Source organism: Schistocerca americana, chromosome 2 (genome assembly GCF_021461395.2).
Source record: "Schistocerca americana isolate TAMUIC-IGC-003095 chromosome 2, iqSchAmer2.1, whole genome shotgun sequence".
Taxonomy (NCBI): Eukaryota; Metazoa; Arthropoda; class Insecta; order Orthoptera; family Acrididae; genus Schistocerca; species Schistocerca americana.
In genome coordinates, this window is record NC_060120.1 from 178,564,889 (window position 1) to 178,590,717 (window position 25,829).

Consider the following 25,829-nt stretch of genomic DNA (forward strand, 5'->3'; position numbering starts at 1 on the left):
GCCAGAACTAATGCTTTCTTCTGCTGCTGCTCTTAGGGAATCCACTTGGTTCCTTGTTCATGCAGTGTTCTCTTCGACACTGACGTAAGTCAGTAGCATTGCAAGGTCTTAAATATCACCCAGTCAATGTGCCAAAAAGAAACAAAATAGATGGCTTTAGTTCGATAATTCTACTGCGAGGCTGGCTCATGGCTAAAAACAATTTGATTCATCTACAGTAAGGTCGGTTGCAACGTCTATTCCTGAAAGCAATCTACGTGTCTGAAGACACTTGAAGGAAGATGATATATTTCTGAACTCTAATGATGTCCGGTACATCACCGGTGCGTGGAATTCTTGCAAAAAGTCACTGATCTTACGATTTGGAAAATTTGTTCTTTAAGGTGTACAAACTCAGTGGTGACAAATTTGACAGCTCGTAATCATAAAGGGAATGACGGGTACTGGAAACACCTGCAGCAGATTGTATCCATCCTCCATGTCCTGAAAGAGATCTAGCCAGCAACGTTAAAGTAGCACACTGTGAGTTGGTCACTGCTGACGTTCTTACCTTTCTGGGTGGAGGTTCCACTTCTCCTCCCTCCCTCCCCAGGAGAATGGAACTGAAAATCTGTCCTCGTCGGGATTTTACAGAAAAAATCGGGCATGTGTCCCACAGACGTCCTGTCCGATAACTGCCCTCCTGCCAAGGCCGCGTTACACATGAGCGACAAACAGTGCGCATGCGGCAGCTTTACGTAACACGACCACAAGTACCGCTCTGGAAGTGTCCCAGGTTGGCGGCGTCAGCAGCGCTGCTTACCGTCCGCTATAAGTGGCGACGTTTGACTTTAAACTTGCTTTCACAGCGACAGTTACGTCTTCTAAGCGAAGCGCTGCAGTGGACGCACCGCCTGCTATGAAATACTTACTGCCCGATTTTAAGAAAACGGTTGACGGCAGAACTTGATTCATTCCCGTCCAGCAGCTTGATACCTTCACTCGATACAAGACTGAATTTCTTCCCATTACTCGACATCAATGCTCGGCGCGAAACTAAATGAATGATAGCTTTAAGTTGTGTTTACTGAGATAAAAACGGAATGCGTAATCATCGCGTGCAGTTGCCTTGTTTCCCAGACTCTTCAACAGTTCTGCTGGAAAATCATCAGTTTCACATGCCTTCATATTCGTCATCTCCTTCAGCGCTTTTTCTACTTCTGCTTACAAAATGGCGAATCCCTTTCCATCTTCCGGCACATATTACTCCTCTTCAACCTTAATTTTTTCTTTGTATCATCCCCCTTTTACAGACATTCAATATATTCTTGTCATCTGTTTAAAACCTCCTGTGGTTCTGCTAGAGTACCATCCGCTCTTTCTATTTCTATTTCTATGTTATTCCTCTTTCTTTAACGTTCAAAAACTGTCACTAGCTAGTCTACACATTTCATATTTTCCTTCTTTCTCCATTTTCTCTGTTTCGTCGCATTTGTTTCATCCATTTTTCCCTTGCTTCTTCAGTTCCTCTTCTTAATTCATTATTCAGTTTCCTGTACCTCTTCTGCCTTCTTCAGTTCCTACATTTTCCACTTTCTCCGGTCTTCTGTCTTTTTCAACATGTTTTTTGCTATCCATTCTTTCCTGGTACTTTGGGAACTCTAATTCCAAGTACTTCTTTGGCAGAGTCCATGAGTCCTTCCCTCATTTTTATTTTTTCATAAATCCGTTTTCCGAATCTGATGCCTTTCCTACCTCTTTGAGTCTTCCTATGTTTAGTTTTTCTTTTGCGTTACCTTTCCAGACTTTTTTCAACTTCATTATTCAAACAGTTCCTAAACCTTTTTTGCATCAGGATGTAGTCCAACTGATATCGTTCCCTATTCAAATTTGATATCCATGCTATAAGCCTATCTCCAAGTACGTTACTACTTCCAAAGATGATGAAACAAAGATGAACATGATGAGAAGGTGAAGATAAATATCTCAACTTCGTAATGTATCGATCACTGGCTTAATGTAAAATTACTTCAGTGACCATTTTTCGACAAATTACATATGTAATTACACAACACAGCAGTTACATTAACATGATTGAACATACCTAGGAATAAAGTTACGCATCAGCGTAGAATTTTTTATCTACTGATGAATGGAGGCCCAAAGCTTTACTTCTATATGGGAGTTTTGATACCATCTAAAAGAGACAGAAGTAAAACTTTAGGCCCCAGTCCATCAGTAGATAAAAAGTTCTAGGCTGATGCATAACATTATTCCTAGGTATGTTTAATCATGTTAGTGTAACTGCTGAATTGTGTAATTACATATGTAATTTGTCAGAAAATGGTCATTGAAGTAATTTTACATTAAACCAAGGATCGATACATTAAGAAGTTGAGATATTTATCTTTGCCTTCTCGTCACGTTCATCGTTGCTTAATCATCTCCGGAATCAGTAATGTACTTGAAAATAGACTTATAACCCGAAACCTAGGTTGTGCAGTAACCATAATAAAATTTATGAAACAAGGCTAATAACAGTGTTTATTTAGTTAATTTACAATGTTTCACCAAGAACCCACAGCTCACTCAATGAAAATAATTTTTAATTCCATCTATTAAGCACTGTATTCAGACAAGTTAATACAAAACACTGATCCTACATTTGGAAAGACATTAACGCTGTTTGGGATCAAATATCAGTCACCCAAATGTTTGCTTAACGGGAAATTACAACAATATTAATCCTTGATTTAAAACAAATTGTTTGAAAGTTAAAACTGGTCTGACGAAATTATCAAGTTTCAATGCTTGCTTTAAGGAAAGATAATAGAAAGAACTAGTTCTGGTTCTCGAACAAACTGTTCACAGACATCGGTACATGTCTAAACAAACTATTAAACATCAGTGCTTGGATTAGAGCAAATTACTAGTAAAGAGGCATCTTAACATGAGGGAAAGCATACACAGGTACAACATACCCTGCTTATGAACAAGCCGTCCAGCGCCTGATGGCATGTCCCAACGTCTCCAGAAAATTTGGGATGCCTGCAAGAATCCCCCACATTTACTAAATCTCCTGAAATGTCTCAGTTTAGCCGATCAGCCCGTAGATGTTGGTATAACAGGCGTACAATATAACTGGCCACGATTTCCCACCCGCGTTTTGTGATAATTAAGGCAGACCGTACTTGAACTGACGTAATGAGCTGCCGCACAGGACTTCTTCCTATCTGTTATGTAGCGATGCTCTTTTAGTTTTAAGTCCCAATGCACAGCCGCAACAACGCCGTCGGATTCTGAAAGTGCAATACTGCCATGTTTTACGTAATGACGCAGGAAGTAGTTCTTTTTGTGCAAATAATTTTTACAAGGGATGCCGTTATGGTGAGTTTATTTAAGAAGCACTGTGAAATGAACTTGTTCACACTGACTATAAGCTGTTAACGAGACGAGAGCATGGTGAACAGCATGACTAGATTGAAAGGCTTCCTATCGACGACTGCCGACTATGGCGTACAGTCTGTAACTTGAACGTAGTATCGTTATAGTTCGTATAAGATCGTACATCTTCGGTTACGCCAAAGTTATTCATTTACTTATTAATATAAACGTTTCCTGCCATTGTAAAGTTACTGAAAGATAGTATTTATGACCCATAGATTCCTCCTAAGCAAATATTTTTAATAACAATTACTTGATTCGCGCCAGAATAAATCCACTTTCCCTACGTATCTCTTTGCAGATGTCACGAGCGATTTCCGCATCGGCACCTCATCCCACTGCCTCTGAAAGCGCCGGACGGTCAACCGTTTCTGCTAGCCAGCGTGGGAACCTACTACTCGCTTCTTACTCCTCACGTACCGCACCGCTGATACATTCACTTCACATAAGTGAAATAGCAAAACTGGAAATAAGGTAAAATGCCCTCTTATCTGCAAATAAGGGGTACCTTACACGCGTCATAAATGGGCACCCCAATTGCACGTGCTTCATCTCTCTAGAAAATAGACGCAAACAAATCTTCAAACATACGAATATTTACTGACACTACAGGCCCCGTCACAATATCCAGTTACCTTTAACTGACTAAAGAGTGGACAAAGCCAGAACCCTGAAAACTTGGTTTAAATTTCGGGTCACAACAAACAGTTAAGCTCGTGCGCATCCAAATGTATTACAAAGCCACACAATAAGCCGACTGGTGGAACCGCCCCCAAAAGTGCAGGGGAAGCGGTAATTATTTCACTGACCAAATGAAGTGCGCTAAGATATTTTACGACAAAGGAGCTACTACAATAAACCATTACGGAACCCCGCAGTTACAGAGATAGCGCCAAACTCTCTCATACAAGAACAACACACTGTAATAATCATTTTCTAACACCAGGGAGATACAGCAACCTTTCGAAAACTTAACAAATCAAAACGTGCTAAGTGAAAGACAGCTGTTAAACACAGATGAATAACCCTCCCATAAATAAATTTGTGCATTATATGGCCAGATAACAAGATCATACAAATGATTAATTTAAACGAAGCAGAAGCTCAGTACTCTTAGTTAACTTAAAGAAGCCGGGAAATATTCTAGAGACAGGACACGATTATTCACTGCTAATGAAACTAACAATCACGAATACTGATATTGTCGCAGAAGAAGCTGAGTACCGCCGTGGTGTTGCGGTTATGATACTAGACTGTTGCATGGAGGGTCGTGAGTTCAACTGTACAATTTTAATTTCTATATTCGGTTCGAGTACATTCTAGAAGTATTCACAAATGTCAAGAATCATTGTACTGGAATGTTCTGTAGCTGTTTATATACTGTATGTGATCAGGCCGGAGGCAGTTCGCTCCGCGCTCTTGTATATGCAAGTGCTGAATAAAACTTCGTTAAGTGAAGTTACTGTTCGTCATCCATCTACTTACACCTTCTTCTACGTGACAATATAACAGCTGTTAACTGACAAGGCAACACAGTGCAATGGTTCCCACCAGTACTTTAAAAGATCTCAGTAAATACTTCGCACACAACCTCCTAAAGGTGGCAAACGCGACAAACAGTTGGTGATAATAATTTGGCACTCCAGCGTGATTGAATAGAACTCGTCTACCCATACGCAATGATCGGTCAGGATACAAAAGCGCCGGCCGGTGTGGCCGAGCAGTTCTAGGCGATAGAGTCTGGAACCGCGCGACCGCTACGGTCGCAGGTTCGAATCCTGCCTCGGGCATGGATGCGTGTGATGTCCTTAGGTTAGTTAGGTTTAAGTAGTTTTAAGTTCTAGGGGACTGATGACCTTAGAAGTTAAGTCCCATAGTGCTCAGCCATTTTTTTGATACAAAAGCGTCTACAAAACTCGTCACTAAAAGAATAAACTACCAGCAAAATTTCTTCACGGACTAAAGCAGTAAGGAATCACACCTTAAAATAATCAGTCAGAAAAATAAACAATCTATCTTTAAAAAAAGGAACACTAAAGTTAAATACACATGAGAAATGCACACATCAATGGCACTTCAGGCAGAGCAGTGAGCGCGATCCGACTGTTAATACGTTTACTATCAAATCCTCGGCAGAACAAACTTATTAGTTCCGAGGACAAATCTGAATAGGGCGGGGTGACCGAAGTGCAAACGGCCTCAGAAATAACAGGCATTCACACGCAAGATTATATTGTCACGGTCTTTTATCTAGTGAGAACGAAGCATTAACGGCGAAGAAAGTTTTCAAAGTTGCCCTCTCGGCATAACGCAGAAAGGTCACGGCGGGGATGAAGAAGCCCGCAGCGCCAGGCGTCCTGGCTGCTCCTCAAGGCGAAGTCTGACGGCAGCATCCCACGCTTACCAACGACCAATGTCTTCCTGCTGGCCGGGCGGTTTCACCTAGATCCGTTTACGTTGCCCTCACTAATCGCCGCCGAAGCGCGCCCCGTGCGTTCGGGCTACACACGAGGCACGAACCCCGGGATCCACAGGACGGGCCCACGCGACCACAACACAGACAGACCCGACCTTTACCCTCTGTCGCTGTTAAGCAGCCCGCGTTCTTCCCTCCTCACTCCGACACCGTCTCAACGTCCCCGTCGCTTCCCGCCGTCGCTGCGGGCCAACCCTCGTGTCCGCTCCATCTGGCCAAAGATAAACATTTGTGGGGCTTGACGCGGGGTATCGTAACACGGCACGGCTCAGTGCCCTCGTGTGTTACTTCACATGAGACAGTATCGTGGTGTCACTTTTCAACAAGACAATGCTCGCCCACAGCTGGCACGTGTCTTTACGTACTATCTGCGCGATTCTGAAGTACTCCTGTGGCCAGCAAGATCCCTAGGTCTACCCGATAGAATGTATGTGGGACAAACTCGGGCGTTAACTTCGCCCCACTGCCAGTATCCACGAAATTAAGGTTCAGTTCGTTCAAATGGCTCTGAGCACTATGGGACTTAACATCTGAGGTCCTCAGTCCCCTAGAACTTACAAGGGGAGGCCGCCAATTGTGAAATTCAGATTCGATTCATACTGCGCATAGTAAAAGCTCATGGCCAGAGGTATAATGTGGCAAAGCACCAAGATGCACTTCTCAGCCGTTGTCGAGAAAATCGACAGTTAAAAGAAACCGTTGCGGTGAAATTCTCTCGACGATTAGTAACTTTCTATAGCGTCGTGGCGCAGCGGTAAGCGCTGGGGTTCGTAATCCGAAGGTCGCCGGATCGAATCTCGCGCCATGCAATTTTATTATTAGTTTTTTGTAATTCATATATATATATAAATGAATTGCTTATGCATGTTGGTGAAGGCGGATCGCTCTCCAATTGTACCGCCTCCATTTTTCCGTTTTTTTTTTTTTTTTTTTTTTTTTTTAACAGGGTGTACCAAAGCTCTCCCGTCCGCACTGATTTTCGACAATGTTATAAGTTGCGCTAGGGACCGAATCTACCTTCTTTCGAAGTTAGCAGGCAACTACGCTGTTATGCGGCGGCTCGTTTCGGCCCATTCAACATCTGTCATTCAAGTGTAACAAGCGAGTAACGGAGTTTATATTTCATACCTGCCACAGCAAATTTGTGTTCGTGGGGTCTCTATTCTAATTCGAACGTTTGACTTACGCTATACGTATTCGTTTCGGAATATCGTTTCTACGTCTTCCGTATCGAATCTCGCGCTATGCAACTTTATATATATATATATATATATATATATATATATATATATATATATATATAAATTTGAATTATAAAAAACAAATACTAAAAAAAAAAGTTGCATAGCGCGAGATTCGATCCGGCGGCCTTCGGATTACGAACCAGAGCGCTTACCGCTGCGCCACAACGTTGTAGAGAATTAATGATCGTAGAGAGTATTTCACTGCAACGGTTTCTTTTAACTGTCGATTTTCTCGACAACGGCTGAGAAGTGCATCTTGGTACTTTGCCACATTACACCTCTGGCCATGAGCTTTTATTATGGGCAGTATGAATCGAATCTGAATTTCGCAATTGGCGGCCTCCCCTTGTTAGAACTACTTAAATCTAACTAACCTAAGGACATCACACACATCCATGCCCGAGGCAGGATTCGAATCTGTGACCGTAGCTGTCGCTCGGTTCCAGACTAAAGCGCCTAGAACCGCTCGGCCACACCGCCTGGAGGAAATTAAGGAGCAGTTACAACTGTTGTGGGCTGCTTGCCCCAGGAGACGATACGTTTGGCTTTACATCTTTCTGAGCCTAATCAATACATGCGTACAGTAAAACAGTGAAACAACACTACATACCCTCTCAAACCATGAAACTTCAGTTCGCTTCTGTGCCGTGCACGCCAGTTGAAACTTCCCCTTTGTATGTAAAGAATGACAGTACTGGAAAAACTCTTACGTTATTTGATTTTCAAGCAGCTGAGCAAAACTCAACGTACTCAGACAGTTCTCTCTTCACTTATTCTGATCATCACAAAACTGACACACAATATTTTAGCGCAACGCAATCTGACTTTCAATAATCCCTACAAAAGAATGGCCCTGAGTAACAGTAACCTATACCTTTCATGAATCACTCACGTCACAAAAATCTTCGTTACTCGAACTACTGCAATACAGCGAGCGCCAATACTGCCAGATAAATAAAAGATTCTAACTACTGAAGGAATTAACTACTGATAGGCATAGTTAGCAACGAATATTCCAACAAAGAGTCCAACCAGCCACAGACTGCACACAGCGCACTCAGCGATTTTTATACAGAGCGCTACGTGGCGTTACCAACACAAACACCTAAACAGCCTACTTACACAGTGCAACTGTCGCGCGGCACGTTATCGAGCCCGCTTTGGTCGTGAGCTAATCTTTGGCGGGAAAGTCGCTGGGAAAGTGTATTTAAAACGTGAGTGCGCTTGGGTAGAATGTCTCCCCTCTGATCACCAACCCTGGTGTGCTGCCGCGTTTTTACAAACGTATCCCTCCATCCTTACGCCTACACGCACTCCATATCCTATCCCAACGAAACTTCAACCAACTCCCTCCCCCAGACAATGAGATCCACCCCGACATTTATTCCCTCCTACCAACTTTAGATCTTCTCCACCTACGAGGTGTGGCTAGAAAAAAACCGGACTAGTACTGGTGAAACAATAAAACGAATGCAATAAGGCTGGAAGTCGCGTGGCCTGTCACGTGACTCTCGCTCCGCCTACTGCTCGAGTTTCATCTGCCTCCTGCACTCAGTCTGCCCATGGCGTCTGTTTTAAGTAGTTGACGTTTTGTCTGTGCGTCGGAAAATGTCGAGTGTACAGAAAGAACAGCGTGTTAACATCAAATTTTGTTTCAAACTAGGAAAATCGGCAAGTGAAACGTTTGTAATGTTACAACAAGTGTACGGTGATGATTGTTTATCGCGAACACAAGTGTTTGAGTGGTTTAAACGATTTAAAAGATGGCCGCGAAGACACCAGTGATGACACTCGCACTGGCAGACCATTGTCAGCAAAAACTGATGCAAACATTGAAAAAATCGGTAAACTTGTTCGACAAGATCGCCGTTTAACAATCAGAGCAGTGTCTGAGTTAACAGGAGTTGACAAGGAAAGTGTTAGGCAGATTCTTCATGAAAGTTTCAACATGAACAAAGTGTGTTCAAAAATGGTTCCAAAGTGTCTCACAATTGAACAGAAGGAACGCCGAAGAATGATTTGTTCTGACATCCTGCAAAACATTGAAAGTGATCCCACCTTCTTACAAAATGTTATTACTTGCGATGAATCGTGGTTTTTTACTTACGATCCCGAAACTAAACGCCAATCGATGGTTCTCCACGACAAAAAAAGCACGAATGTCAAAATCGAAATTCAAGGCAATGATGATTGTTTTTTTGACATCAAAGGGATTGTGCACATTGATTGGGTACCAGAGGGACAAACAGTGAATCAGCATTACTACATTAGCGTCCTGGCTACCTTACGTGAGCGAGTACGGAGAAAACGGAACGATTTGTGGAGAAAAAGTCATGGATCCTTCACCAAGACAATGCCCCAGCTCACAGTGCGTTGTCAGTGAAGACGTTTTTGGCAAAACACAACATTCCCATCTTAGATCATCCACCCGACTCACCTGATTTGGCCCCCTGTGACTTTTTTCTTTTCCCTAAAGACAAGTCAACTTTGAAAGGAACTAGATTTGAGACTGTTGAAGCAGTAAAAGAAAAAGCGACGGAAGTAATGTATGGACTTACCGAAAATGATCTGCAGCATTGCTATGAACAGTGGAAAATTCGTATGGAGCGGTGTAGAGACCGAGAAGGAGAGTACATTGAAGGAGATAACATGAAATTGTAAATAATTGTAAATAAATGTTTTTTCCAGCATCAGTCCGGTTTTTTTTCTAGCCGCACCTCGTATCCCAATCAACATCAGGGCTCCGCTCTCCTTTCCCTCGCCATCCTTCCTAAACCCTTTCCTACTGCAACCACTGTCTTACCAGGACGACACACTGCTCCTTACCCTCTGCCTTTCCCACCGACTGTATTTCTCACTATCCAACTCAACTCCTACCCCTATCTTTCTACCCACATCCCTCAGTCCTATGGAATTTAGGCTCTCCTCTGGCAATACTTCTAACTCTAGTGCACATCTTTCAGAATTTAACTGAATGTACAATGCTTCAGTGCTTTTATTAGGAAAATTTTACCCTACTGCGATGTGTTTTTAAAATGTATTTTCGTTTTTCAACAGCCCATCTTTGATTTTTACTTTGAAATAGAAAGCAGTCCCAAATGTTCGCATATTCTCATTATAATTTTTTTAAATTTTCTTGGCTGAAGAGTGTAGAATTGTACTGCTGGCAGCCCTCCCCCCCCCCCTCCCCCCAATACAGGACGAGCGGGATGAAATAACACCAAACAAAAAAAAAACGGATAGAGGAGTTTTTTCTCCTTGTGAGCGAAGTGTTAACCACGAGGACACCTGTACGCGCCCGGTGTCTGTGGATAAGGTGCCACTCTTATGCAGAAGGTTGCCGCTGGCGGCAATAGTTGGAAGCAGTAGCTGATGGGCATCGAAGTAGTTACGCAATGTGGCCAGATGTACCGGACCGACCGGGGTGGCGCAGTCGTTAGCACACTTGACTCGCATTCGGACGACGGTTCAACCCTGAATCTGATTTAGGTTTTCCGCGATTTCTCTAAGCCGGCCGAAGTGGCCGCGCGGTTCTGGCGCTGCAGTCTGGAACCGCGAGACCGCTACGGTCGCAGGTTCGAATCCTGCCTCGGGCATGGATGTCCTTAGGTTAGGTAAGTTTAACTAGTTCTAAGTTCTAGGGGACTAATGACCTCAGCAGTTGAGTCCCATAGTGCTCAGAGCCATTTGAACCATTTTTTGATTTCTCTAAATCGCGTCCTTCGAAAGGGCACGGCCGCTTTCCTTCTCCATCCTTCCGTAATCCGAGCTTGTGCTCCGTCTCTAATGACCTCGTTGTCGACGGGACGTTAAACACTTACCTCCTCCACCTCAAAAATGGTTCAAATGGCTCTGAGCACTATGGTACTTAACATCTATGGTCATCAGTCCCCTGGATTTAGAACTATTTAAACCTAACTAACTCAGGACATCACACAACACCCAGTCATCACGAGGCAGAGAAAATCCCTGACCCCGCCGGGAATCGAACCCGGGAACCCGGGCGCGCGAAGCGAGAACGCTACCGCACGACCACGAGCTGCGGACTCCTGCACCTCCTGCCTGTACCGTAAGAATTGGATTTATTATTTTGCTAGCGACTAACCACTTCGTTTTCGGCGAGAACTTTTCTATTTTGGTCTGTGATTATGTCGTTTTTTCAATCTGTGAAAGTACTTTTAGAACTAGCTTGTCATTGCCGTATTTCTGTTTAACTGGTAGTTCTGCTGTACCTTATTCTTATTTGTTCACGACTGTCTGTCTTGAGTAAATTGTGTGGCATGTCATACGGCCGTTTTGACTACCTTCTTTGTGCATCAGTGATCATAGTTAAACAGCGAGTGGTTGTGTACTTGTTTTCACGTTCTTTACTGGTTTTGCACGTGACTCTACTGGACCTTGTGTGAGTATCTCATTTGAAATGTCCGCCCCTGGTGGCTGGGTGGTCAGCGCGACGGAATGTCATACCAAACGGTTGAGGTTCGATTCCCGGCTAGGTCGGAGATTTTCTCCGCTCAGGGACTGGGTGTTGTATTGTCCATATCATCATCATTTCATCCCCATCGACACGCAAGTCGCCGAAGTGGTGTCAACTCGAAAGTCTTGCACCAGGCAAACGGTCTACCCGACGGGAGGCCCTAGCCACACGGCATTTCCATTTCCATTTGAAGTTGCTTACTGTCAAATATCTTGAGTAAATTGTTTGGCCAGTCAAACGTCAGTTGCAGCTCCTTTACTCCGCTGAGTGGTCGGAGTTGAGCGGCGAGCGGCTGTGTATCTGTGTTTTCCTCGTTTATTTACTGGCTTTATGTATATGTACTGAACTTGTTTTACTGTACGACCGGCAGGAAGCTCATGTCTGTGTAAGGTTGGGCGTCTTCTGTTTAAACAGCGCGACCGACGCACGTCACTGATTATAAAATTTTGAGTAACTGTGCTAAGTACTGACGGCCACTACGGGATGGGTATTTTATCTTTGAAATTACATTGCTTATCCTGTTGCATATTAGCTGGCCGCGAGAGACTGAGACTTTTTCTACTTAGTATATAGTTTGGGTTGGGTTGTTTGGGGGAAGAGACCAAACAGCGAGGTCATCGGTCTCATCGGATTAGGGAAGGATGGGGAAGGAAGTCGGCCGTGCCGTTTCAGAGGAACCATTCCAGCATTTTCCTGGAGCGATTTAGGGAAATCACGGAAAACCTAAGTCAGCATGGCCGGACACGGTATTGAACCGTCGTTCTCCCGAATGCGAGTCCAGTGTGCTAACCACTGCGCCACCTCGCACGGTTTAATGTTTGGTTTCGGAAAATTTGTGTTGTAGCTTGTAAAATGTAAATGTCGTGTGACTAGGGCCTCCCGTCGGGTAGACCGTTCGCCGGGTGCAAGTCTTTCGAGTTTACGCCACTACGGGGACTTGCGCGTCGATGATGATGATGATGATGATGATGATGATGATTAGGACAACACAGCACCCACTCTCTGAGCGGAGAAAATCTCCGACCCAGCAGGGACTCGAACCCGGACCCTTAGGATTGACATTCTGTCGCGCTGACCACTCAGCTACCGGGGGCGGACGTTGTAGTTTGTGATTTACCGTTGTTTAACTTGATTTTGCTTACGTTTCAGCTTTTTCGATTGTATGCGAAATGATCTTACTAATGTTGGAGTCTTGCTGTGGCTCCAAAGCTTGTTACTGGAGGAGGTGAAGTTGTTGGCCGGTGTGACCGAGCGGTTCTAGGCGCATCAGTCGGGAACCGCGCAACCGCTACGGTCGCAGGTTCGAATCCTGCCTCGGGCATGGATGTGTGTGATGTTCTTAGGTTAGTTATGTTTAAGTAGTTTTAAGTTATAGGGGAGTGATGACCTCAGATGTTAAGTCCCATAGTGCTCAGAGCCATTTTGAGGTGAAGTGCTGGGCACGAAGTGACTTTGCAAACAACAAGCATTGATACCAGGAAAAACACGGCAAAAGAAGGTATATTTTGCTCTTTATTGAAGTTGCTGAGTGATATAACTTCGTGTTACTCTTGTGATGACTGTTTCGGAACACGTCTTGCTGTATAGAGATTTGTATGTCACTCTGAATATTGGTTTGCCACTGGAGTGCTTACCATAAACTAGTACTTATTTTTCGGTACTTTAACGACGCCGTGTTAAGCGTGTAGACGCTTGTTTGTTTTTGTTTTGGAACATGGTAGAGTTCCGTTATTAGACTCCTGTTATCGTGCCTTGAAATTTTCTCTGTATGTGCATTGATGTGCAGTTTCTGGTTTGCATTCTTAAGTTTGTTTTATACGCCGTCTTACTGTTAAGTACAAGTCTTGGCGCCTATATTAATTCTTTGAGCATTTTCTTGTGTCTGAAGCCCTGGCTTGTGTGGCGGTTCAAAAGATGCTTTACGGGTATAATCAACAATGGTTTCTTATAAGCACCTTGCTGAATGGAAACTCGACCATGAATTTTGTTAGCCTGTGCTGGTCAGGTAATTACTTTGAAGGTTGTCATTCTGAAATTTTTGTTACGCACTGCGGCGCCAGCGTCAAACATAGGAGGTTGTAGTGTACCCTTACTGATTACCAGTTAAGCTTTCACCAACCTGACGTAATTGTCGTCGTACAGTGTGTTGGTTGTACTGAGACCTGTTGCTTTGTATCAGATTAGGAATATTTCGGTCTTGTGTTAGCCGCCCTTCTTTATTGTACTTACTATGGTAATTATTGTTTATTGGATTGTGTTATTTGATCATTCTGTCTAAATTTAGAGGGCCGTTAATTATTACAGTGCTGTTCCATCTTTTAAATTTTTCTATTTCAAACCGCTTACTAAAAATATCTTGTGCAACGTGGACGCACGGTAAAGTTAAACTGAAATTTATTTAGGTTGACGTTTTTTCTTATTGAGTAAAAATTTGTAATGTGAAATTTGCGGTCATCTGGGAATAATTTTCTTTTTTTCTGAAATTGTTAATAAATTTATTGCTAGCCTTAGACTGTGTTTCTTTTGATACCAGCACCTCACCGCTCCAAACTTAGCTCCCTACCGCCACAGTTCCTTCCTCACTTTCAGGGTACTTCACTTTTTTTGTGAGACAACGTCATATGACGGCACCCTGCAGTCCTGATAAGCTGCTATCGTGCAGTTGTTGAATTTCGGCATTGACGGTAGACATTTCTTCTTCTTACATAAGGCATAACATGATCTTAGGTACAACCAGATGTCATTACTCTTACCCTCTCTATGTGGCCCAACTGAGATGCCAATAATTTACATACCCAAGCCGGTAATATACATGTCAGTTTGGCGATTGTTTCATAACGGCTTCACGACCTTACAATGCGAAATGCTTTCAACAATTTCCACAACGAAACTCCGTCTCGGAATCTGGCAGAAAACCCAAAGAGACTCTGGTCATATATAAAGCACACCTTCACTGCGCGATAACAACGGTGAAGTCACTGATGAAAGTGGCCGGCCGGAGTGGCCGTGACGGTCGCAGGTTCGAATCCTGCCTCGAGCATGGATGTGTGTGATGTTCTTAGGTTAGTTACGTTTAATTAGTTCTAAGTTCTAGGCGACTGATGACCTCAGAAGTTGAGTCGCATAGTGCTCAGAGCCATTTGAACCATTTTTTGAAGAAAGTGCCACCAAAGAAGAGTTATTAAACACAGTTTTCCGAAACTCCTTCACCAAAGAAGACGAAGTAAATATTCCCGAATTCCCATCAACAACAACTGCGAAGATGATAAACATAGAAGTAGATATCCCCGGTGTAGCAAAGCAGCTTAAATCACTTAATAAAGGCAAGTCTTCCGGTCCAGATAGTCTTCCGGTCCAAATGGTATACCAGTCAGGTTCCTTTCAGAGTATGCTGGTACAATAGCTCCATATTTAGCAATTATTTGCAACCGTTCGCTCACAAAATTTCCTACCTAAAGACAGGAAAGTTGCTTTCTTTATTCAGGGTCAATTGCCACTTCTGGCACCACACATAAAACTTATCTAAATCATTTTGGAATTCATTTTGGTCATCTGACGACTTTACAAGACGGTAAATGACAGCATTATCTGCAAATAATCTAAGAGGGCTACTCAGATTGTCGTTAATATAGATCAGAAACAATAGAGGGCCTGTAACATTTCCTTGGGGAACGTCGGATATTACTTCTGTTTTACTCAATAACTTTCCGTCTATTACTACGAACTGTGACCTTTCTGACAGAAAATCAGTCGCACAACTGAGGCGACATTCCATAGGCACACAGTTTGGGTAGAAGACGCTTGTGAATAACGGTGTCGAAAGCCTTCTGAAAATCTAAACGTATGGAGTCAATTTGACATCCCCTGTCCATAGTAACCATTACTTCACGAGTATAAACAGCTAGTTGTGTTCCGCAAGAACGATATTTTCTGAATCCGTGCTGATGTGTCAAGAAATCGTTTTCTTCGCGGTACTTCATAATGTTCGCATACAAATGGTTCAAATGGCTCTGAGCACTATGGGACTCAACATCTGAGGTCATCAGTCCCCTAGAACTTAGAACTACTTAAACCTAACTAACCTAAGGACATCACACACATCCATGCCCGAGGCAGGATTCGAACCTGCGACCGTAGCGTACTCGCGGTTCCAGACTGAAGCGCCTAGAACCGCTCGGCCACTCCGGCCGGCTGTTCGCATACAGAATATGTTCCAAACCCCTACTGCAAATCGACGTTAGTGATATGGGCCTGTAATTCAGCGGATTGCTCCTATTTCCCTTTTTGGGTATTGATGTGACTTAAGCAACTTTCCTGTCTTTAGGTACGAAACTTTGTAAGCGAACGATTGGATATAATTGCTAAATATGGAGCTATTGTACCAACATACTCTGAAAGGAACCTGACTGGTATACCATCTGGACCGGATGCCTTGCCTTTATTAAGTGATTTAAGCTGCTTTGATACACCGGGGAAATCTACTTCTATGTTTATCATTTTCGAAGTTGTTGTTGATTGGAATTCGGGAATATTTACTTCGTCGTCTTTGGTGAAGGAGTTTCGGAAAACCGTGTTTAATAACTCTGCTTTGGTGGCACTTTCATCAGTGGCTTCACCGTTGTTATCGCGCAGTGAAGGTATTGATTGCGTCTTGCCACTGGTGTGCTTTATATATGACCAGAATCTCTTTGCGTTTTCTGCCAGATTCCGAGACAGAGTTTCGTTGTGGAAATTGTTAAAAGCATCTCGCATTAAAGCACGCGCCATACGTCGAACTTTGCAAAACTTTGCCAATCTTGGGGATTTTGCGTTCTTTTAAATTTGGCATGCTTTTTTTGTTGCTTCTGCAACAGCGATCTGTCCCGTTTTGTGTACCATGGGGGATCAGTAGCACCACATACTAATTTATGTGGTGTATATCTTTCAGTTCCGTCGTTACTATCTCTTTGCAATCATTCCACATCTTTTCTACGCTTACGTGATCAGATCGGAAGGAGTGGAGACTGTCTCTTAAAAAGGCGTCAAGAGCATTTTTATCAGCTTTTTTTAAATAGATGTACTTTGCGTTTCTTTTTGATGGTTGTAGATGTTAGGGTATTCAGCCTAGCAGCAACTGCCTTGTGGTCGCTAATCCCTGTATCGGTCATGATACTCCCTATTTGTCCCGGATTATTTGTTGCTAAGAGGTCAAGTATGCTTTCGGAACTATTTACGCTTCGAGTAGGCTCATGAACTAATTGTTCAAAATACTTTACTGAGAAAGCATTCAGTATAATTTCGGTTGGCATTTTATGCTGCCGCCGGCTTTAAACGTATAATTTTTCCAGCATATCGACGGTAGATTGAAGTCGCCACCGACTATAATTGTATGAGTGGGGTACCTATTTGAATTCCATCGGGACAGACAAGGAAACCAGCAATTTTGTAGTCTGTATCATCTAATTCTTCACTGCTTGATTCACCTGGGGTGCTACACGACGTGGATTCATCTTCATGATGACCATCAGTGTCCGAATTTCTGTGCTGTCTTCTTGATCAAACAGAGCTTCATCCTCAAAACATTCAGTAGAAAATTATTTAAAGTTCTGCGCTGACCTCAGATGTTCTTGTGCATTGACAGGTAGCATGGTGTACAACTGTGTTCTAAGTAAGGAATAATAGTATCTTAAATACTTATTCTGTTTATGGCACAAAATTTAATGTTCATCTGAAAGTGGTTTTAGATAGAGAAATACTTACCATCGACTGAGCACTGGATTGTAGCTTTTACAGTGCTTCTGATCTCTCAACAAACAGTATAACTGCGCCAAACTGATAACTGTTATTAGTAATCTAGCTGTTTTAACAAGTCGTTCTAATAAAATATAAGTATGGGAAAGGCACCTGGTGCGCTACGGGGTCTAAGAGACCCCTGCCATGCATCATACGAGTAGGACTACAAAATTCATAAAATAATCAACTTGACTTACAACAAACAATATTCCTTCTGAAGAAAGGCAATTATATATCCAAGGATTATACAAGGCATCAACTGAAATAAGTAAATTTTAAGAAAATCTCTTGAGAGAATGAGAGGTTGCCGGCTCTGAAAGAGACCTGTTCGGCATATGTCGATTGGTTTATTGGGGACCCATATGGTACGGTGTCGATGCCTGTACCGTTAGCGTACTTTGGGAGTTGGATGGATGATGGATTTGCAGGCTGGGTTGAAAGTGGGCAGCTACAGTGTCGTCCTGCGGCAGCTGAGCTGCGTGTGGGTTATGGGGTTCACACGGTGCTGCTGTGACTGCGCGTGCGTGATGCACGGGAAGGCGAGCGACGCAGAGCGGCCGGCGCCCTCCGCCGAGTTTCCCCCCACTTCCTGCCCTGATGGACGGCAATTGGCCGCGGAAGCTGCCGCCATTGACCGCGGCCGGCTCACTGCTGCCACCTGGCGCCCAAAACCGCAACTGCATGCGTTGCTGGGCCAGAAACTGCAACAAACGCTGTATGTTCGTGATGGGTTTCCCACATCTCGTTTCCCAAATAACTGGTTTCCCATTACATTATTGCTTCTGATGGCTCATGTACACACTCCACTGATCGTGCAGTGTAGGATTTCATGAGCTATTGTCTTTCCTGCTGGTGAATCTCCTGGTATGGCCGTGGTCCGTGAAACTGTTTTGTTCCGGATGTTTCGCCCAGAGCTGCGTTGGACATCTTCAGAGGTGTTCTTGGTTGGACTCTGAATTGTAGGCTGCCAAGCCACACATCGAAAAATGTCATAAATAACGTGAATAAGAGATGTGGGTGAAGTTTCTGTGTGATTCGCAGAGAAAATCCTTGTCAAAAATAAAACCTAATAATCAAAATGTTGTCTGACAAAGATAAAACTTATCCATCAATTCTGTAGACCTGCTGTCTGTATATTAGTTTCATGGCTGCTTCTTGCATGTTAAAATTGCCCCCATATTTATATGGCTTCTGTATGTAGTCATGCATAATGGTTTGTTATTGTAGACGAATTTTTTGACTGAAGAGTAGGCTCTGCTACAGCTCATTCTCTAAACGACTAAAACTTTGGTGCCCCTTTTGACGTAGGTTCGCATTTCTCTTTGTAGATGCAATGCAGACCTCACAAAGTGTACGTGGAATTCGATAAATCCTGCACGCTAAAAGATGGTGATCTGAATTTATTTGTTGGTTTAAAAATAGACTGATGGTGTGTTCCTGAAAATTTATTGATCTCGTCAGTTATGTTTCTAATAAGAGGGAGAGAAATTGTGTTCTACCGATGTAGTATTTCGTCCTTGTCATTCAGTGTGGTTTTATTTGGTCGCAGAATTCTATTTCCTTCTTTTCCTAAATAGCTGTTTTTCCGGAGAACCTGCTTCAGATATTTTAATTCGTTATATAGGTGTACTGCTGTACTAATTATTACTCCTCTCAAAAAAAAGTTCTACAAAAGTGTTTGTCGACTAGGGAAGGTGGTGAAATCAGTTGTAGCAGAGTGTACTGTTGAGTTAGAAAATGACGAAATGAAGTTTTGCGAAACCAATATTTTTATTTGTGATGACAGACTATTATCCGCAATCCTATAGAGCAACCATCGAGATGCAGGGTGTTCAAAAATTGTCGTTACGAACTTCTAGGACTTGTAGAGAGTGAGTACAAAATACTCTGAATACGAATCCATGCCCGGAAACGTACCGTTTCCGTTCTACGACGGTTTTAGTTCAGATGTGTAACGCATCCACGTCTACTGAGCGAAAGAGAAAAGTCTCAGAAATTAGAATTGTATTAATACCTTCAGCAGCTAACGGGCGTTGATACAGGGTGTTTCAAAAATGACCGGTATATTTGAAACGGCAATAAAAACTAAACGAGCAGCGATAGAAATACACCGTTTGTTGCAATATGCTTGGGACAACAGTACATTTTCAGGCAGACAAACTTTCGAAATTACAGTAGTTACAATTTTCAACAACAGATGGCGCTGCAAGTGATGTGAAAGATATAGAAGACAATGCAGTCTGTGGGTGCGCCATTCTGTACGTCGTCTTTCTGCTGTAAGCGTGTGCTGTTCACAACGTGCAAGTGTGCTGTGGACAACATGGTTTATTCCTTAGAACAGAGGATTTTTCTGGTGTTGGAATTCCACCGCCTAGAACACAGTGTTATTGCAACAAGACGAAGTTTTCAACGGAGGTTTAATGTAACCAAAGGACCGAAAAGCGATACAATAAAGGATCTGTTTGAAAAATTTCAACGGACTGGGAACGTGACGGATGAACATGCTGGAAAGGTAGGGCGACCGCGTACGGCAACCACAGAGGGCAACGCGCAGCTAGTGCAGCAGGTGATCCAACAGCGGCCTCGGGTTTCCGTTCGCCGTGTTGCAGCTGCGGTCCAAATGACGCCAACGTCCACGTATCGTCTCATGCGCCAGAGTTTACACCTCTATCCATACAAAATTCAAACGCGGCAACCCCTCAGCGCCGCTACCATTGCTGCAAGAGAGACATTCGCTAACGATATAGTGCACAGGATTGATGACGGCGATATGCATGTGGGCAGCATTTGGTTTACTGACGAAGCTTATTTTTACCTGGACGGCTTCGTCAATAAACTGGGGAACCGAAAAGACCCATGTTGCAGTCCCATCGTCCCTGCATCCTCAAAGTACTGGTCTGGGCCGCCATTTCTTCCAAAGGAATCATTGGTCCATTTTTCAGATTCGAAACGATTACTGCATCACGCTATCTGGACATTCTTCGTGAATTTGTGGCGGTACAAACTGCCTTAGACGACACTGCGAACACCTCGTGGTTTATGCAAGATGGTGCCCGGCCACATCGCACGGCCGACGTCTTCAATTTCCTGAATGAATATTTCGATGATCGTGTGATTGCTTTGGGCTATCCGAAACATACAGGAGGCGGCGTCGATTGGCCTCCCTATTCCCCAGACATGAACCCCTGTGACTTCTTTCTGTGGGGACACTTGAAAGATCAGGTGTACCGCCAGGATCCAGAAACAATTGAACAGCTGAAGCAGTACATCTCATCTGCATGTGAAGCCATACCGCCAGACACGTTGTCAAAGGTTTCGGGTAATTTCATTCAGAGACTACGCCATATTATTGCTACGCATGGTGGATATGTGGAAAATATCGTACTATAGAGTTTCCCAGACCGCAGCGCCATCTGTTGTTGAACATTGTAACTACTGTAATTTCGAAAGTTTGTCTGCCTGAAAATGTACTGTTGTCCCAAGCATATTGCAACAAACGGTGTATTTCTATCGCTGCTCGTTTAGTTTTTATTGCCGTTTCAAATATACCGGTCATTTTTGAAACACCCTGTATATATCAACTGGGACAGGTGAACATGTGTGCCCCGACCGGAACTCGAACCCGGGCTCTCCTGCTTACAGGGCAGACGCTCTATTCGTCTGAGCCACCGAGGGCACAGATGATGGCGCGACTGCAGGGACTATGTCGCACACGCCTCCCGCGAGACCCATATTCTCACCTTATATGTCCACACACTACATTCGTGGTGTCCCTACCGAACACACTCATTACTCGTGGAAGACATTCTTTCCAAGTCCCGTAAGAGTTCGGGTAATATGTGTGCATCCGCACAGAAGAGGAAGGTCATGGCCGGTATTACCAGAACTATATACTTTATGGTGGATGACTTCTACGACGTCATACGATCACCTGATGTCACTTAACATCTGCCTTGCTGCAATACCTATTCAATACCTCATCGTCTCCGATACAGTGAACAAGGCTCGGTCCACGTTTTCGGAGTACACAGACATGTTCCTTGTACATGGCGAAGCTCGATGTAATGAAAGAGCTGCTATTAGGCTGTATCACGAACATTTTCCGTAACGTAGCACGCCATCGTACAAACATTTTGCTCAAGTTACGCAGGAACTCCGAGAAACACGTACCTTCACCATGACGAGACAGGACTGTGGTTCTCCACGGCAACCCCGCAAGCCCGAAAATTGAAGATACAGAAGAACAGAATTTGAAGATATACTGCATCGCATTGAAGAGAACCTGTCAACGGGTATTCGAACAATTGCACGTGCAGTGAGTGTCAGTCACAGTATCGTCTGGGATGCTCTGTGTGAGCAAAAATAACATAGTACCACTCACAAAAAAACTTGGGTGACCCAGTCACCCTGTTAACACATTAAAAATACCTCCCTAAAATCTTGTTAAAAATGTTGGACAATTCACAAAACTCTAACCTCATTCGTTTGAACGTTACTTAAAATAGAGGGCACATTTTTCGGCAAGCCGGCCGCGGTCCTCTGGTCGGAAAATAAAACACCGTCCAGTAAAGTGTGGCGAACTGTGTCGCTTCCAGTCACTCGTTTTCCCATCGACACGCTGACTCTGGACCACGCCGGCCGCTGTGGCCGAGCGGTTCTAGGCACTTCAGTCCGGAACTGCGCTGCTGCTACGGTCGCAGGTTCGAATCCTGCCTCGGGCATGGATGTGTGTGATGTCCTTAGATTAGTTAGGTTTAAGTAGTTCTAAGTCTAGGGGACTGATGACCTCGGATGTTAAGTCCCATAGTGCTTAGAGCCATTTGAACCATTTTTTGACTCTGGATCTCAGGAACAAGGTGGTAGCATGCACGGGCGTGGCAGACTGAAACACCTGAAGATCACGAAACGCCTTCTTGGCTGCTAGATCCTCCCTTTCGTTCCCCCTGTGCCTGGTACCCAGAAGAAAGATACCTCCTTCCCCAGCCGTTGTAGATGGAGGAGGGCGTCCTGGATATTCTGGATGACTTCATCCGCTGGGTACAAACGTTGGAGAGCGAAGGGCGCTCAGAGAATATGAACAGATAGGAAATTTAGCACTGGAAGAACGTCTCATATGCTCGAGTGCCCGCAAGATGGCATATAAATCTCCCTCGAAGACAGTAAATTCTAGAGGCAGTTGGACCTTGAGGACACGACTAGGGAAAACGACAGAGCAACCAACGGCGTCCCTCTGCTTAGGCCTATCCGTAAAGACAGCTACATAGTTGTGGTATTCTTTCAGTTCCCCTGTATTTTGTTTTCTCTGTGTTTTAATTTCAAATATAGCTACTTTCTCTCTTCGTAATTTGTTTCAGTGCACGTGAGATAGTGACCTTTTGGCCATTTCAAGTGCATGAGTGTGCAACAATTAGAGAGTTTGTCACCACATTCGTTTGTTGAAGGGCGCTGATGACCTCGATGTTGAGTGCCCATAAGATCCAAACACAACAACAACAACAACAACAATAACGTACCACTTACAAAGAGTACACGCTATGGGTCCAACCGATTTTCCACATGGCGTTGTCTACCTCACGTGGTTCCTGTACCTCTGCATCCACACACACTTATTTCCAAGTCGAGTTCTGTTTACAGACGAATGTAAGTTCACAAGAGACTATTCTCAATTCGCGAAACAGCCATGTCTGGGCCGACGGAAACCCTTGTGCCATGCATGTTCAGGGATTTCAGCAGCGGTTTGGCACTAACGTGTGGGCGCGTATTCTGGACGGTCATGTGAGTGGGCCATGCCTCCTTCCACTCAAGCTGACTGGTCCTACATACATGATCTTCCTACAAAACGTACTGGACCAGTTCTTGGAAGATGTTCCACTGAAAGTCCGTCAAGAAATGTAGTTTCAGAACGATGGTGCACCACCTCATTTCTCACGGTCAGTTTGGAGACATCTCAACAGGGACAAGGTGAAAGATGGATAGGCCGAGGTGGTCCAACGGCGTGGTCCTCACGATCGCCGGATTTAAATCCTATGGACTACTTCTTATGGAGTCGAACGGGAAAGTTTAACATACGAGACTTCCGTAGAGACAGAGGAAGATTTGCTCTCACGAGTTCTGGCCACTGCACTAGAAATTGAAGAGACCCCAGGTGGGATGTAGAGTGTACTAGAACATGCTTAGTAGGTACAGTATCTGTAACAACGTTATGTATATACAGTATGGTGCGTTCTTTTTGGTTTTGGAATAATATAAACACGTAATGTTTAAGTTTAATAAGAAAACATGTGCTTCAGTGATAAATGGATGTTTCTTTACGTCCCCTTCCGAGTTGTTACCTTTTAACTGTACCGTCTCACACTTAATTCATTTCATCAAGCAGTAGTGGATTAGTTAGACATCTGAATTGAAACAGTTTTAAAACGGAAATGGCACGTTTCCGCACATGGACCCCTATTCAAAATAGTATGTACTCACTCACTTCTAAAAGTATTAAAAGTTTGTAAAGGGGGTTTCCGAACACCCTGTATGCAAATATGCGGACAATTTTAACAGAAAAAAAGAAGCCCGAAACCATGCATGGATGGTAGTTCTACAGAATGAACAAATAAGTTTTAAATTTAGCAGACGACAGTTAGATTGTTAAGTTTTATCTTTAACAAGGATTTCTGTTCCATCTACGTGTACACTTCTGAAAGACCTTGTAAAAATAACTATGCTCCCTGAGGGCGCTGCAGTCGTGGTATACTTGTATTTTAAACCTTTGGTTCGATGCTATTGTGGTTGTAAGACTCTGGTAAGTAGAAGTGTACTGTGGCTTAAAACAACACAGATCTAACATTATATATTTATCGGGGCACACATAAAGTACTTGTTAGATGTAATTGTAGTGTCTGTGTAAATTCGTGCAACGTTTAATTCCACAAATGAATTCGACAAAGAAACAAGTAGTACCTCTGACCTGCATGTGGTTATTTTTTAGACGTTGTATATTAATGCATTTGCCTGACATAATTGTTTACAGTGTGATACTAACAAAGTGATTGTGCATTTATTTGTTGGTTTCCTGTTTCAAGTTCACAGTTTTTAGAAAAATAGTTTAATGCTGACAGAAACTATGATTTCCGACCGACAAAAAAACTAGTCTATGTTCGTAACATATCGAAGGAAATTGTTTCCTTGTAAATAGCAGAAGGCTGAAAGACGATGCTGTTCAATCTACTTTCGCTCTGCAAACCATGTACAATATATTAGTAATGGCTGTAATTTCTTCTTACGTGAAGATTAAATTACGTGCCGTAGCAACTAATTACAGTCTACGCTTCATAAATGAATCCTAAGGCAGCACATCAATAAATCATCGCTGCTCCTCAATTAATAATAAAGTGGTTTAATATTGAAATACTTTTTATTTATAAGCCTCATATCAAAGAAAGGAAAAAATGTTCAAATGTCTGCCCATGTTTCTTACCAAACGTTCTGCAGCAATTCACTAGAATTTATTACCAATATATGATTGTAAACTAAATAAACTTTAGCTAGCATAATATTTTTGCAAATTAACAATAATAGTAGAGTTAATTTTGAAGATACGTAAAATCTGACACATTCTTAAGAGTTGTTACCTATTTTTTCCGTTACACCATCAATTACTGCCACTGCAACCGTATATCACCTTTCTCTCACTTGGTCAGTGTGATAGTCATACAGCAAAGAACCGAAAATATTGTTTAACCAGCTATGGTATGATAGCTTTCTTAGGGAGGCAGGTATTCTTCTTCAGGGATAACAGAAAGCAAAAATTGCTTTATGTGCTGATAGCCTAGCCTTCATAATGAGGTGCACATTTCTCATGTTCATGGATAACAGAAAGTATACACTGCTAAACGTGTCGTAAGCCAAGAGCATATTAGGAAATTTCAACTATGGCACTTACATTTTCAGAATGGATACATCACTGGCCTTACATATTTTTAACAATAGCTGGGATTTTTGACAGGGCTAGAGGACATGTCTCAAATTTTTATTTTAGTGTGCTATTACAGACCTAAGATTTTGATGAAAACACCACACCAAGTCAGGTACCGATTGAAGTGTGTCCATCTTCCAAATTTCACATTTTTTGTACGTACATGTCGCATACAGTATATCGTACAAAATAGTAATAATGTAGTGTACCAGATACGGGAAAAATCATGCGATGCTAAATATATTTTACTTCGTCAGTTTGGAGCACTAAACAACGAATGCTACAAGTCGCGCTCATGCTAACGTATTAAGCTGTATTTAGTTGAGAACAAACAGGTATGACAAATTTCTTCTGGTACGTTAAATAAACCAGTAAATGGTAACTGGTTGCTGTTTGTTTACCACCGCAATGGCCGCTGAGGCGCTGTTCTGTTTGCCTGCTGTCCACTGTAGATGAATTACGGTACTGTGGAGC